Consider the following 16260-nt stretch of genomic DNA (forward strand, 5'->3'; position numbering starts at 1 on the left):
AGCCTACAAGGAATAAGCTTCTAATCTAACATAGATCAATGTGATGCAGACAGCCTCAGTAGTACAGCTACTATCAAGCTGGGCTTAAGAAAAGATCAGTAACTCTCCTTAACCATCAGTATTTATTTGCAAAGCTTGCTGGAGTGTAAAACGGATAAAGCTGAAGCTCACATAAAGCTTGAGTTGAAGAAAGGAAGAATCAGAAAAATAATTGACTATAAATATCCCATACGGATTTTTCCTCTTTTTTTTGAGAATTTTATGGGGTTTGTTGAGCTTTCGCCATATAAAATTGAGAAATATTCCCCTTCAACTTACTTCAGGAAAAAAATAAACCTGAAAATTGTTCAAGAAGTGAATAGAACCAATACCCAAAAGCCATAACATCAGAAGCATCGCTTAATAACATACATGCGTTTTAGATCTTTCCACATAACTTTGCCAGACAGCCCAATTCCCAGCCTTGCAACACGGCTGATATTTCAGGCTGCACCTCTTCAACCGAGACGGCTATTCATATCAAATAGTGTGGGCAGTCAGAGGTAAAAATGATTTTTGATGTACAGTTTTCCTGTGCAGGTGAGGCAGACGCAGTTTGAGCAATCACTGCTCCTCAGTGCTTGTTAACGATCCAGCTTTGCTATCAGCTCCTCAGCTGCTGCGGCGCCAAGCCAGGCAACTCAGTTTAAACACACTTCACTAACCCCAGTTTTAAAACCCATAATTCCAGAAAACTCTTACTTTTCATTAGATACAACCCCACTGGTGTTTTTTTAAACCTAGGGAATCCTCTAGCCTCACCACCACGTATCAGCCTTCTGTGAAGCTCGAAGATCCACACACAAGAGTCTGCCCTAAAAATCTGATGAGTCAGCACCGCAGCTGGTGATCTGGGTATGGTGCTAATTGATTTTAAGAGTGTCATCATAAGCAGCTTTGAAAAACCTTGCAAAGCTGAAGGGACAGCAGCTTTGTGTGACATCCAATAGAAAAAAAACCAAAGGATGGCATTTAATAAAACCAGTATCTTGTTAACCGTGCTTAATTAGCAGTCAGGTTAGTCTGCATATATTTATTCCCTTTAGACCATTAGCTGAGTGTTTGCATTTAAAAAAAAAAATCTACAAGTCAGAGGGCAAAGGAAAAACGTTTGTAGGATTATCCACCCCTAAAAAAAAGATGCTCATGACCTCTGACCACCAATTACCACTTTCTGAAATCCAATACAAGAGCCAAGGCCTTGGGAGAGATGATTGCTTCTGGTTTTCATTAAGGTTCATTACGTATTCCCCTCAAAAATAAACCACAACGGGAAACATAATAAAGCTGTGATATTTGGAATTCAATCATTTTAATGTAGCAGCTACAACTTCAGCAGGTCAGTGTGCAGCATAATAAATACAAATAACAGAGTGAGCAGAAACCAGGGGTCTGGTGTTACCATCATCTCCTTGCTATTATCTCCAATGTATCATTTTACCTATAAAGATTAACTACCCTAAAAACAATGACTCCACAAAACTCATTAAAGGAAAGAGAATGAGACCAGAAACACACACGCTTTAGTACCCAAGCACAGGCAAAGGCTGGAACCAATACCAACAGTGAAGCAGACCAGGATTTCAGTGCTCACTTGGCATAATTATTAGATTTGATCTTTGCTTGAAAATTTGGCATAATGGTAGGGAAACTAAATAACAAAGCCAGGAAGGATGAATAATAGAGTAAGATGGGTAGATATTATTTTCCTTCACAAAACCATGACCCTCTGTTTGCATTTTGGTGCAAAGACACAACAGAGATCCAGGCTTCAGGAGTTCAGGTGGTAGACATACCTATGTTTTTATATAATTATAGTATAATCAGTAAAAAATCTGCAAGTGTCATTAGTTTGAAAATAGTAACTCTGCTTTCTACACCATTATTGAACAAATTGCTTCTCTCACACAAGGAACACATTCAAATTTTATTTGCATCTCAACTGAATTTTGTGACTGAGCTGAGTCATCATTTTTAATACTGAAAAAAAAGGTATATACTGTGGCTATAACATAACTACGGGATGCTATGAAAAGAAGATGAATTTAATTAGAAATTGAAAAAAATCATTAAAAAAAAGAGTCAAGCTGCTACAGGCAGAAAGATGAAGCTTCTGGCCTTGAGAGTGTGGAGGTCCACAAACTCTTTGTAAGATGCAACTGCTACAAATCATTAGGCTGTGGTGTCTTCACTGGTTTTGTTCCCTTGAACCAATTTGCCTGCATTAAAGCTAGTTTAAAAGCTGTAATCTCTCCTACAGACCAGCTACTTATAGAAATTCAGAAATATCAGATGGCCTCTAGTAGTTCCAATTCTCACTGCTTTTTTTGAAGCGGCAATCAGTAGAAACACAATCAATCCATTAGTTACCTTGAGTTACCTTGAACTTGGCACTATCACAATACTAATAATAGCATAAAACCCCCAAATTTACAGAACCTGCTAAAACAGAACCATCGGTTACTTCTGTCGTGTCCTCACCGGAGCTCATGAGAACCAAATAACCACAGAGACACTCTGAAATGTGCCAGCCATGCAATTCTGCAGGAACCTTCAGTTTTCAGGCCAAACGACCATAAAAATTAAAAGTTCTCTGAGATAACGCACCATTTTATGCACAGCGAAAGACAGGACTCCAGACCACAAGGCTAGAAGTGTTATTTATGCAAATATGCTCCAAGTCACAACAGATGTTATTGTCAGGACAAATTCTTCAAAAACTTTATAAAAGATCAGTCAAGGTCCCATAAGCAAGTCTTGCAAAGACCCTTGCAGCAGAGTTTAATCCCAGTCTATTTCAAGATCCCCAACAGAAGCAGCTGTGATAAACATCTGTAAAAATTGGTCTCCTGCTCTGGAGCCCTAGTGCTCCAAGGCGATCGAAATAAATTAATGGAGTAATAGAGTTAACTCTACCCTCTTCCTGCCCATAGCAGATGGGAGGTCCGTTAAAAAAAAAAAAAGTGGGATAAAATATGTATTTAAAATGCCCGATTTACTCATTTGCTCACCTTTACAGCCTCACCCAAGCATAAATGCATTAATTTAAATTAACTGCAATGTTAAATAAACAGCAGGGAAGCTCCCTCCCAATCTCACCCCCATCTCAAACAGCTCAAAAAACCGCAACACTGGGAAAACTGTTTGTAAGTTAAATACTGGCCTGAGGGACATTCAGGATATCACCACTACATTGCAAATTCACAAAAAGTTGCTGCAAGAGTGGCCCAGAAATGGGCCGGAGTATCAGGGTGGTTACACTAAAAATAGCGGTAACAAATAAAAATGAGCAACAGATAAAAATCTGTTAAACTACTTAATTGCACAGAGGTTTTTCCATTTATCTAATGGTAAACGTAGTGTTTTCATCCTCTATGCTTGTAGTTTCAACCACCTGTAGAGCAGTTGGGCATGCCTAATCGCTAAATTTTCCCATATTAAAAAAGCAGTAATGCCAATGCAGCTGATCCAAGTTTTTCTGTGTAAAAGTGAATCTCTGATATTCTGCATAGGAAATCAATAGCGAGTCTGACAATCTCTCCTGAGCTCCTGCACAGTCCTCTTCACATGAATGACGTTGGCAAGGTCGCTGCCAATGCTGGCCCGACGCTTTCAAATGCATTTTGCTTCTTACTTTGTTCAGAGGGAGAAGCGACATGGGTTCTTTTTTTCTGCTTTGCTTGCCTTGATTGTCTTTTTTTGCTCAGAAAAATTAAATTTCATGAAGTTCATTCTTATAGATTGAACGCTTTGTGCTAAACAAATGGTTGTAGTCTTTTGGTGCTTTCAATAAATTAGAACTAGATGTTCAAGCCAATATTGAACTGACACAAATTAGATTTACCAAGCGAAATTTTCCAAAAATATAATCTTATCAAACAAGTACTGTATTTTGCACCTGTCAGAAAATGTTTATTGCTTTATTTCATTAGCGTGTCCTGTCAACCTTTAATTTTAAATTGCCTAGCGGAACAGAAAAGGCATTTCACTGAGAGAGAAGTAACTTTTCATGGTAAGAAACATCAGCTAATATGGAATAAAATGCTACTGTGTCTTTAGGGTAAATTTTTTGTTAGCCACTTGGACCAATTGATTTACGTAGTTAAAACACACAAACCCGCCAGCAGACTCCCTCTATTTATAACAGAACTTGTGAAGTCTGAATCATCTGTATTGAAACAATAGTAATCTTTTTTAAGCTACACAGATTTTTCCGTTCTCACTCCATTGCAAATATCAACTGTTTTCTATCACAAGAAATGTTTTTTGCTAGCGTTCATTTAAAGGAAAGCTCAAAACAGATGCATGGAAACATATTTGTATATGCTGTTGCTACAGGAGATTTTTCATTTTAATGGATGAAATAAAATACTTTTTAAAACAATTAAGAGCAGTGGTCTTTTCTCAACACAGGTGCACAACCCTTGTTACGTCCAAGGGGGTTACGCGAGTCCTGAGGGAATAACCAGGTTGCTCAGCACTTAGTGTTTGCGCTTTAGGGAAAAATATTGAACCTTCAGGCAGCTGCTGCCCGAAATCCACTTCTTTAATGGTTTTCATAGACTAGAGGAAACAGACAATTTTTGGGGAGCAGGCAAGAGCATCCTACCAAGCAGAAGCTTTTACAAGCTCCTACACGTGGGTGATTTTTGGCAGCAAGGCCGGTAGCCTGCCTCCAACAACATCTACACATTTTCAACCAAAACCTGTTGGAAACCCTAAGTGTCCTTTGAACACCCCAGAAGTTTGAAAACTTGAAGGTTTTTTTTAGGATTCTTGGCCAAAATCTCCAACTGTCCATGCTCTCCCCTGTCAGAAGGGAAATGCATCTCTCCAGCATGGTGGCATTGACTTCTGTAATTTATATTGGCCAAAAATGCAGCCTTTCTTTCTTTAAATGTAAAAATGGAGCAGTTGTTTTCCATCAATAAAAATGCCTTAAGTTGTCAGTGTATTGTAGACAACCAATATCTCGTTTCCAGGAACTGGTGATGGTCAGTCACTGAAAACCAAAGTCTGTTCTCCACGACTGTTACAGTTGACGAAAATACTATTAAAAGTTGTCATTAACTCATAAGGCTTTGATTTCATTGACAGTACCACATCAAGTGAGTTTTACTCTTTGCTGCTAGTTTAAGTGCCTTTTTGCATTTCTTTAAAGCATAGCCAGATCTTCCTCAGAGAGAACATTCTTCAGGTTGTAATTAATTTGCTGATGCTAAAGCTAATTGGCAGCACTTTCAGAAAAAAAAAAACGCTCTTTACAAAAGCCCTTTAGATGTATGTTCTTAAGAACATGTAACTAGCTCCATACTCATCATCTACCAGATGTTTTGGTATAAATAAAATAAATTTCATCTCTAAGAAGCTGCTTAGACAGGACAGATCTCTCATGTGTAAAAATAAAATTGCATTATGCTCTTCCTATGTTTTCCAGCCTTGAAAACCCTTCTCAACAGAGACAGCAACAAGAGAAGAGAAGGATAAAAAGACGACCACCCGCTAAGCTGGAGAAGTATGTCAAAGTGCCTGTTCCAAAACACTTTGACTTCTTTATTATTACCCTTAGAAATCATTCACACACAAAAACCAGTGCCCAAAATCAGGACTCCTCAGTCCTGTAGCAGCAGACCATTATCTATTCCCCTCCAGAATTTCCTCATCTGTATTTTTGGTACTTCACATTAGCACATACTTAAATGCACACTGTTTTATATCTACTCAGCTATGGAAAGTTTAATCAAGCAACCAGCAAGCAGTGATGCCCGTGTTTCAATCACAAGGTAGAATAAAGAGTTTCTTTACATTTCTAAGGCTTTAAAGAGTCTCATTTCCAGGCTTTGCCGTGCCCGCCCTGGTGCTGGAAGCATATTCTTAATTATTGCTCAAACCAAGATTTTGATATGCTCTCCTTCGTGCCAGCAGACAGGGCAGAAAGAGCACTTGTAAAGCATTTTCATATTTTTTCTAATCACAGTTCATATATTGAAATGTAATACCAGGTGTGCCCTGGCCTGTGGATTGAGCCTTTTGCTGTTCTCTATTCAGCCAGCTCACGTTGGAGTTGATAAAAAAAATATGGCCTTTAATCTTTATCTGGTACCTACACATATGGCATCTCCTTTTGCAGTGTCCAGACTAACGAGGACTGATAGTAAAACAAGGGCTGTGCCTGACTTCAGGAGGATATATCGGTTATTGACTGCATTTACTCAAAGTCACCATCAAACACCCTTCCCGTTGGCGCCGTCAAACAGCGACTGGTTCAAGGCATCAGCCATTACCTTTCTATCAAGTGCCGCGATGTATTTCAAGACCTATGACGCGGGTCTGATTTTACCGTAGTAAACAGCGTCCTCCCCAATTTGTCAATTTATTGTTGACACAACCTTCGCAAAGAGTTTGGTAACTGAGAGAAGAACAAACAGGCAAAGTAACCGTGTTTTCCTCCAGAGGGAGCAGAAGACGTACTGCTGGCCCTTTCAAGTGCTCTTCCGAGCTCTTTGGAAGGGAGATTGCTTAATTTAATGTTCAAACAAATGATACAGTCTGAAAGGGCTTCATGCATTCGGATAGTACTTTCTCAGAAATTTAATTCATTAATTTCATTAGGTACCGCCTCAGCCAGCGCAGTTTTCAGGGACACATTAAGAGGGCAACTCATTTGAGTGCAATTTTAAAGAAATAGATTTGACACAGTGTCAATCTATTGCCAAGCTGCATGGCATCTCTCAGGAAAACAATTGAATTTAGGAATGCAGCTTGCTTGTTTTAATCTCCTCTGTCTCACCAGGATAAAGTTACTCTTTTACATAAGCAGCAAATATATTCAATATTTGATGATGTGCGACTTAAAATTTGTCCTTCAGCAAGGAAACCAATTCAAGGCTTTTAAAAATGAAGGCTAAAAGCTCAACAATTTCCTCCCCCTTCATTTTTTCCAACAGTTTTTAATGAAAAGTCATCCTAGTCACTGCCATTCTAAATTTGATTTATATAAAAACGCTTCACAAAACATTTTGTGGTAGGGTACAAATCTAAACAGAATTGTTTCTGAGAAAGAAATACTCTCACCTTCAGGCGCTTCACACAAGGATGGAGTGTGTCATATTCTTTTCCAATCACCTTATAGGGGAGTAGGAGGACTTTCAAAACTGTGTAGTTAATCAACAAGAAGGATCCAGGCCTCTGAAAATTGTATCAGCTAATAACCCTTGATTTCCAAACTTCCTCTCGTCCAAATGGCGTAAGAATATTTCCCATTATAACTATTACACAGCAGTTGAGCACAGCCTAATGTCTTTGTCTTGTAGTAAGACACCTGACTTAAATTACCTAAGTAACCTCATGGAAGGTGCAAAAATATTAGATTTTTTTTTTCCAAGTTTGGTTGTTATGTAAGCAATATAGCCCGACTTAACTAAAATAAATTATATATCTAGTAAGAAATTATTGTCTACACCATGAAGGCCGTACATTTTTATACTCTAGAAAAGATCACTGCCTAATTAGACTGTGATGTTAAGTGTTCAGCCAGACTGATGGGTCGCTGTGTGGCTCATCATTTCTATGTCAAGGGACATGTCCAAGTGCAGGTATAGAAGCACTTCGCACTTGTGGCTCCCAGCGGAGAGACCACACAATGCCCTTGAAGAGTCTGTCAAGAATTTCAAAATCAGTTGCCACCAGTTCACTGTTCCTAAAAGGAGTTCCTGGTTTTAAAATCGGATCTCCCCACAGCTCCCACCAAATCCCTGCAGAAGGTCTGATTATCTCTGAAAAGGGGAAAAAAAAAAAAAAGCTGAAGTATTTCTTTGGAGAAGGTGTACTTATGTCAGTTCAGGAGACTGAAGGTGGCATTGAGGAGACTTTGGAGGGTTAGCAAGGAAGGACATCCCTTTGGGCATGTCTACTCTGTTGTCTACAAGAGCCCATGGGCACTGGGGGCCTGTCCCAGGAGATGAAAGGCAAAAGCAGTAAAAGGCAATTCCTGCCTACATGTTTCAATGGTGCAGCACACAGGGCTGTGTGCAATGAGCTTAAAAAAAAAAAAAAAAATACCAACTTTCCAAAGCTGACAAGGGGGGTAGTCACATTAAAATTCTGCTTCAGGTTTGCGGTGTGTCTGGACACAGAGAGGTCGTGGCTTGATGCTGCTTCTTTTGATGATGGAAGAGAATTTTATATCTAACTCATCCAAGTTTTAATCAATCTTCAGGCTCTGCAAGTATATTAGTTTATATTTCTAAGCGTATAAATACACTATTAGTATCATTTTCTGTTCCGAGAGGCATTTAATCTTGCCAAAACAAGGAACATGACATGAAGCACAACACACAAGAACTTGCCCTATAGGTTTGGGTTTAGGGCACAAAACAGGCTCAGTCCCATGGAAGGGTCACAAGGAGCACCTAGTGGCCATAGGGGATAGCCAAAGGCTCCTGTCCACTTCTTGGTCCTTCCTGTAAGGGCCATTGTCCAGCCCTCAGGGACTTCTACAACAGAAGGTTACACTTCAGCTGAGCATTGAAGTTAAGGCTGGATTTCATTAGAGCAATCTATCAAAGACCAGTTAATCTCACAATGAGTTACATTACCAGACTGAAAAGGTTAAGAGACCACATCTCCTCCTCAGACTTTCATTTTCTTCCCTACTCTTTATGATCCCATTTATTGTTAATATTAACTGCCATTGTATTTAGAAACTGTGACTCAGCCCTCCCTCTACCAGCCGGGAATGAAGCTCTGTCCCTGAGGCTGCTCGCAAGCCCCACATTTCATATGCTCAAGCCCAAATTACAAAATCTTCACAGCAGTTACATGGACATGTGGACATCAAGGACCTGGACCTTCTATTCCAACACCTTGATCTAGCACCAAGTGTGCAGGATACCCCAAAGTCCTCACTGTGTGCAGACGTGACACCCACCACTCTGAATTCCTCGGAGAGGCAGAGGAGAGAGTCCCTCGTTCTGTAAAATGTCTTTAGAAGAGACAAGTACCACCTCTCCCAGGTGTAAGTGTTGGAGAAGAGCCAGCTGGGGATTGTAGCATAAAGCTTTCCTGAGGGTTATGCTGGAGAACAAGCAGGTCTGGGATCTGGGCTAGAACAACAGGGACAATGCGTAACCATCTGTTCCAACACATCCTTTGCTATTTGAAATGGATGAGAGAAGAAAAGATTAATACTAAGAGCCCTGTGAGATAGGGTGCATCTCAAATCCCCACGGCAGACCACATCACATATTGTTTCCAGCACTGTAATTATCTGATAAAGCTATTAACCATACCCTTGAGACGCCATAAAGCATTAATACTTCCCACCAAAGCAATCTGAACTGTAGCCAGATGATATTAGTCAGCAACTGCAGGTTACGTGGGGGAGAGGGAAAATAAAAATATATATATCAGGAGAATAATTTCCTTGTGTTTCTGAGAAACTCAAGGTTTACCATGGGAGGTTCTATTGGCCATGCACGGCCCTGCTGAGAACACATTAGCAGAGAAGAGAGAGTCCTTAATATTAACAAAAGGATGGGGGGTCTCGGGCCACATGTGCCTCCATCTCACAATGAAACCTCATTAAGTGAAACATAACCAAGCTGCTACGGATTCACTCCGAAATGAAAAGCTAGCAATATTAAAGAAGCCCAAGTATAGGTATAGGATCCCTATCCATCAATTACCTTTGTCAGTTAAATAAATGATGGGAAGTTATTAACAAGACAGGCATAAAAATTGCAGCTAAGGCCACTTCAGAATTGAGCAAAGCTACTCCAGAAAATAAGTCAACGCCACTTTAGTAAAATTCACATCTGAGGAAGTTTCCAGGTGTTTAAAAGTCAGATCTGGAACGGTTCCCAGATTCTACACCTGCCCCTGTAATTCGCATCTCGTATTATGAGGCTGACACGGTGGGGTATTGGGAATGACCACGTCTAGTCACAGCAGGCATGTTGCTGTCTGCTGGTGAAACGTCTGCAGGTGAACCCTTCCCAAAAATAGCTATCAGAACAACTAGAAAACCAAAGGGAAACACCTATGGGTCAGTTTTGGTTTATCTTCAATTTTGAATGTGCTGACATTAACATAGCTGCAAACATACATCTCCCTCCTCGCCTTCAGCAGGTAGCAAATAAAAGGGGTGACATTGAGCCTTATTTACCAGCGAGACCAATTTCAATTCTCCTCTTCATTCTCCTTTTATCTCAGTTTCTTCCCTCACATTTATATTTACCCTCTACTTTGTTATCACAACAATATGCTAATGTATAATTAATGTACCTTTAAGAACTTTCACGAGCATCACCCCATAGGGTCCAAAAAAAAAAAAATCCCAACAAAACCAACTAACGCTCCCCCCAAAAAAACAGGCCACAAAACAACCCCACCACAACACAAAAAATAGAGCTGTAAAGGGATTAGGAAGACATCAGCCAGTCCGCTCCAGCCCAAAGGCAGGACTAACAATATCTGTGCCCAATAATATCGCTTCCTTATGACCCAATGATGACTGAAAAGGAACCTTGTCCCCGCTATTGCCAAAAATACCCGTTGCAACAATAAATCTGGATTTGAACTGCCATTCTTATTTTTCCTTTCGGTATCACTAATTTTCAGTCTAATAGTCCCTGGTTATTTTAAAGTGGTTCCTGTAGTAGATTAATTGTCTGCCCCATCACACCTAGTAGCAGCCAGACAGTGTAACTGCAGCATCCTGGAAAGCACAACTGCGAAGCAATACTAAAACATTTTGAGCTATAATGTTTGTACTTGTATTTTATAATTTCACATATGGAGATATCACCTAATTGTCAATAGACTAACAACAATTCTCATCAAGGGCCTAACCTGTAGCCCTTCAGAGTCAATGAGACCATTCTATTATCTTCAAATGGCTTTGGAACACACCCAAGAGGGAAAAAAAAAAAAAAATACAAAATTACAAGTTGCCTCATTAACTTCTCCAAATGTCTTTTGAACTACTTCCAGAAAAATAAATGCAGAAAGAAAAAGTATTCAAGCACTCCAAGAACACATTTCAAGTAGAAGAAAAGAAAGCTCCTGCCCAGCCTGCTTTCAAAGTAATACGAGATAAAATATAATCACATATTGCAAATGACTCCTAAAGTCAGGGAGAACAAAATCTGCCATAAGGCTGCCCTTCGATCCTTGTATGTCTCATCATTCAGCCTCTCCTTGCTATTCAGTTGTGTCACTTCAAAAGATTCACACAATCATTGTCAGGAATAACCACACTTTTTTCCCCACCTGCATTTGCTCTGAGCTGAGCAGGAAAGAAAAAAATAAAATAAAACCAAAACAAAAAAACCGCACACTACTTACAAAGCAGTTACATGAACAGATGTGAATTCTGGTTTAAACAGCCATATTTCTTTGCCTAGAAGTCTTTGTTGTACTAAGAGTATGCAGACTTGCATGAAGTTTTCTTTTTCTAAAGTATATACAAATTTTGTGCAAGGCAAATACATTTTTAAAGTCCATAATAGGTCCCAAATTCCAGGTGTTTTCAGATGGAAGAAGTCTAAATAACTTGCAGAACCCTACCTTGAGCTTTAGAAATCATCATCTGGGGTGCAGCAAAAACTCTGTGCAGCTGATTTACTCCAGCTGTCATTTTCTCTTCATCATATGCCTGTAATTGGTTAATTTGGACCTGCCTACCACAGCAATACAATTAATGTCAATGCCCTGAATGTCTCCTGCTCATTGCTGAAATAAAAGCCTCTGCTGGGTTGTGAATATGAAGCATGATTCTCCTTGTAATTCTAACATCTCCTTTAATTTACAACTCTCCCACAAAATAAAGCCAAGGAAGAGATGAAAAGTTGATTAACACAATAAAATTTAAGTTATTACAAGATTAAAATTAAAGTCATCCGCAACATCATCCTCCTGGATTTTGCACAAAATGAAGCTTTTTTCTACAGCATTTCCCATGTTTGAGAAGCAGATTGCTTTATGTCGCAGCTCAGCAGAAGTGAGGTTCAGAGATGGTATCAGTCTTCATTTTCAACTTAAACAATCTTAATAGAAAATTGAGTTATGCAACTTTGGGGGTGGAGAGGCAGCACAATTGCAACCAGAGCCCACATATCCTTGGTTTTCTACATAGCGAGGAGTCTGATCTAAAAATATGGCAAAGCAATGTATGGAGTAGGAAATACATAGCAATGGCTTATAATTTACACTCTGTCAACACAGAACAAGATACTATGTTAAGAAATAAAACAGTTTAATCATGCATCTGAAGGTGACATCCCTGCATTTTCTGCTGTGTCAAGTTGGATAATTTTATTCCACTTAAGATTTGCAATGTCTTGAGTTTCGCAACAGATTCTTCCTTTCTCTCGATGTTATCACATTGTAGTCCAAAAATTGCCATTAAGCACTACACACAGCACTAAATTCAAGCAGTAAGATTCCCACCGAGTTGATCAGAGTTTTGAAGTGTTTCATAAAAAATAAAGTAAAATTATTTCTGAAGGACAGATTAAGTTCCCATTCAGAGCCTCCTCGTCAATCCAGATTTCTCCTCAAAGAACTCACTGAAGGGTCAGGCCTACTATTATTATTACAGGAGTTTTTAACCACAGAATGCAACAAAAAGACAAGACACAATGTCTGAAAGACTTTCCTTCTTCCCTAGAAAGAATATCAAAACCTTCTTGTCTATTTAAGCAGCAAGAGAAAACGGTAACTTTTTACCCACCGAAAAATTAATAATTAAAAAAAAATGGACTACTCAAACTGTCATTTTTCTTGAAGTTAATGAGAGTTTACGGTGGGAATGAATCATACAGGATACACACTGGATATGACACTTCCCACTGAAAACTGTGGCTACATTCCCTAGGTGTATTTCAGGGCTATCTTTAAAATATTTATTAAATGCGGGTGGCAGGACCAGCTGAAGGCTGCTCTGCTATGAAGTGAAGTTTCTTCTGGCAGCAGCAGATGTTTTAAGAGGAATAGGCAAGGAAATCAAAATAAGGGAGAGATGCTACAGCATCTTCCTTCTTCTTACCTCCTTCCAAAATAAAACTTCTATCTCCTCCCACAGATCTGCAAATCCCTCAATGCCATCACATAGAATATTGGGTCGAATTCAATATTCAGTAGTGTCTATGTTACATCCCTCCCCAGTGTCCCCCCAACAAACACAAACCACCAAAAAAACCCCAAAGAGACTCGACCTTAAAATACTGGACATAATTGCACATTTGATTTGACAAAAGCACTTATTGAAATATTTATTCAGAAGAATTTGTCATGCCTGTGTGTCTAACAGGTGTCTGTGCAGGGGACCGATCCGGTGCCTTAGCACTGGATAAGACCCCAGATGCAACACGTAAATCATGGTAGGGAACAGGTTGAGAAATCTGAAACAAATATCTTTTACATCTGTCCATTCGTAATTGCTGTTCGTCCATTTAGAATACAGCTCAACTGCTTTGTAAGCCAATAACAAATACAACTTAAGAAAAACACACTGTCAAAAAGTTTCTTTACAGATGGCCCGAGAGAGAGATTTCAGCCATTTCAGTGTGTAATTATTCCTTTTTTTTCCCCCTTATTCCTTGCACAGAGTCTGGCCACAGCCTGGAGTCTATAAATAAAACATTCATAACCACGATAGCTGCACAATAATAATGATTGTTTCTATTTCTCCAGCACGTTTCATCTTGAACAGCCCCCTGCAGCGCAGCCAGCTGTCCCAGAGAAGGGCAGGCAGAGCACAGCGTGGTGCCGAATAAAGCACCCGCAAGACAAACCACCAGCGAGACCTGGTGCCTCAGAAGCTTCAGTGTCCCTCTTGTACCTGGTCTTTTTATATGGCTCCTGAGAGATGGGCTGCTAAACTCCGAGAGTACGGGACTTGCTCTGGGAGAGGATGATGGGCTAAGTTAACCCAGAGCACACGAAGTCCTGGTGCATCTTGCAGCTCCCTTGTACATAAGGATGTTTTCTTGGTTCTCTAAAGCCTGTGTGACCCCCAGGTGTCTCCTGATCACTTTGTTCTTTTCCTCCAACGAGGAATATGGAGACTTCAGAGCAACGCCACAAAACATATGAAGTTTTTTTGGTCTAGTAGCAAAGGCAAAAGCTTAGGAAATAAGTTTGGCAGATATCGGTGAGTTCTCTAGTTCCTGTGCCATGAGCTCCCCTGAGAAATCTAGATCAATGGCTGGAAAACAGAAGTAATAGCATGTTCATGCTTAATAGACAGGTAGGAAAACCAAAATAAATGACAGATCCTCCAGTCATCAGGTACTGCTGTGATGGAGGAGCACGGATCCATCAGTCACTGTGGAGCAACTCCGGTCACATTTCCACCACCCTGTTGCATGTTCTTTTCTTCATCCAGTGACCGGGGTTACAAGAAACGTGGGATAAGTTGCAGGAGAGAGATGGAGCCAAAGGCAGAAGATAAATGAAGTTACCCATCGCTAATGTGAAACACTTACAAACAAGATTTTAAAAACACATTTTTAAAATTTAGCTGTTTAGTCACTCAGAAGTTTCAGCTTCCAGCTTTTCCAGAAAACCATCTTTCACTCTCCTTCTGTCATTTTTACGTCCTGGGTTCCCAAAACTGAAATGGAGTGAACGTTTATTCAGCCAGACACCCATTATAAACTCATTTAAACAGCTTCTAGCTTGATACCAAACACTTTCAGGTCAATGTTACAAGAGCATCTCCACTCTCCCCAACACAAAAACAGCTTCCAGGCATGGATTTTATGTTCATTTGTCTTCGATTAAAGGTGCATCCATCAGCCATGTTTTGAGGTTATGCTGTGCATCTCAGCAACCCTTCCAAACCAAGTATTTTGTATATGCTACAAGGGAATTTCTTCTGCCATATATACATATATATATATATTTTAAATCAATAAATATAAATGACCAAATAAAAAAAGCAAAACTATGCAATCTGTAGTGAACCATACTCCAGGGAACTTCTAACTGCTGCTCAAGAATACTGGGTAAAATATCTGTATGTACCACATCATGATGAATTACTGGCACTTTTTATACGTATGTCACCTAATTGTAATATTTATCTGTTTTATGTTATGGCTTCAGCTTTAATTTGATCATCCTCCTCATTTTCTCCACATCCAAAACACTCTTGGGACTATTTAAAAATAACACATGTATTCAAGCTCAATTCACATGAAAATACCTCCGATAAATCCAGGCCAGCAGTAAATAACGATGGGTTTCTCCCCTCAGATGCTGGAAATGGATTTATAGAGCTGAAAAAGTCCCAGGCTGTCAGTCCAATAACTACATTTTCCACCCAGCAGTCCCCGTGGCAGTGTTCTCTTCTAATGGGCTTTATTTTTGCACTAGTTTTACACTAAAATGGCAGGATAATTTGTGCTTAATCAGGAACCTAAAGAACTGCATGTTAAGTCAAAAAAAAAAAGGATTTTTTTTTTTTTGCCATAGACAGGACAGATGTTCTTGACAACTTATCAAAGATGACTACTGCATTGAGTACGAGAAGATTTCATGAATATGTTCTAAATGCGAGGATGACATCACATTCGTTTTCAGCACAGGCAGCATTATTATTCTGGCAGAACGGGACACAGCGCTCGGCTCTGGTGCCAGGGCTAAGCCTGGCTTAGCGGGCCTGATGCTGTGCCACCTCAAACAAGGGCCGATTTTCTTTTGAACTTTAGCTCCTTCATACAGGAGGGCGGGAACACCCAAAAATACACATCTGTCTCATCTGTGATAGTTTCCCTGCCACAGAAGCCTACCAGGTCCAGCAAGTAAACCCCCAGTGAACTCGCTGGGCTTTGCCATGTCGGCTCCTGCTCACCCGCACCAGCCCATGGCAGCTGTGCCAAAAAATCCTTTACTCAGGTCTCCCTCTTGCTCCACAACCACACTGTTCAAGGGTGAGATCGCTTTACTTTTGTTTTTTCCAATATCTGGATTCCTATCCAAATTACAGTTTAGTTTAACTGATAGCAGAATCCATTTCTCTCCCGACAGCAAGCCCAAGGAGAGCAGTAACTGCAAGTCATGCGCTTCACATATGCAACTCTCTCTTCGTTTCTTACCCTAATGGATCAAAAGCTTTAGACATGAAAAGCTTGTTAGCAATGCCGTGCTCAGCAACCAATTTTCAGAACGTTCAACATAGTTCTAATCAAAAGATCATCCTTATAAATCAGACTT

Source organism: Caloenas nicobarica, chromosome 8, assembly GCF_036013445.1.
Source record: "Caloenas nicobarica isolate bCalNic1 chromosome 8, bCalNic1.hap1, whole genome shotgun sequence".
Classification (NCBI taxonomy): domain Eukaryota; kingdom Metazoa; phylum Chordata; class Aves; order Columbiformes; family Columbidae; genus Caloenas; species Caloenas nicobarica.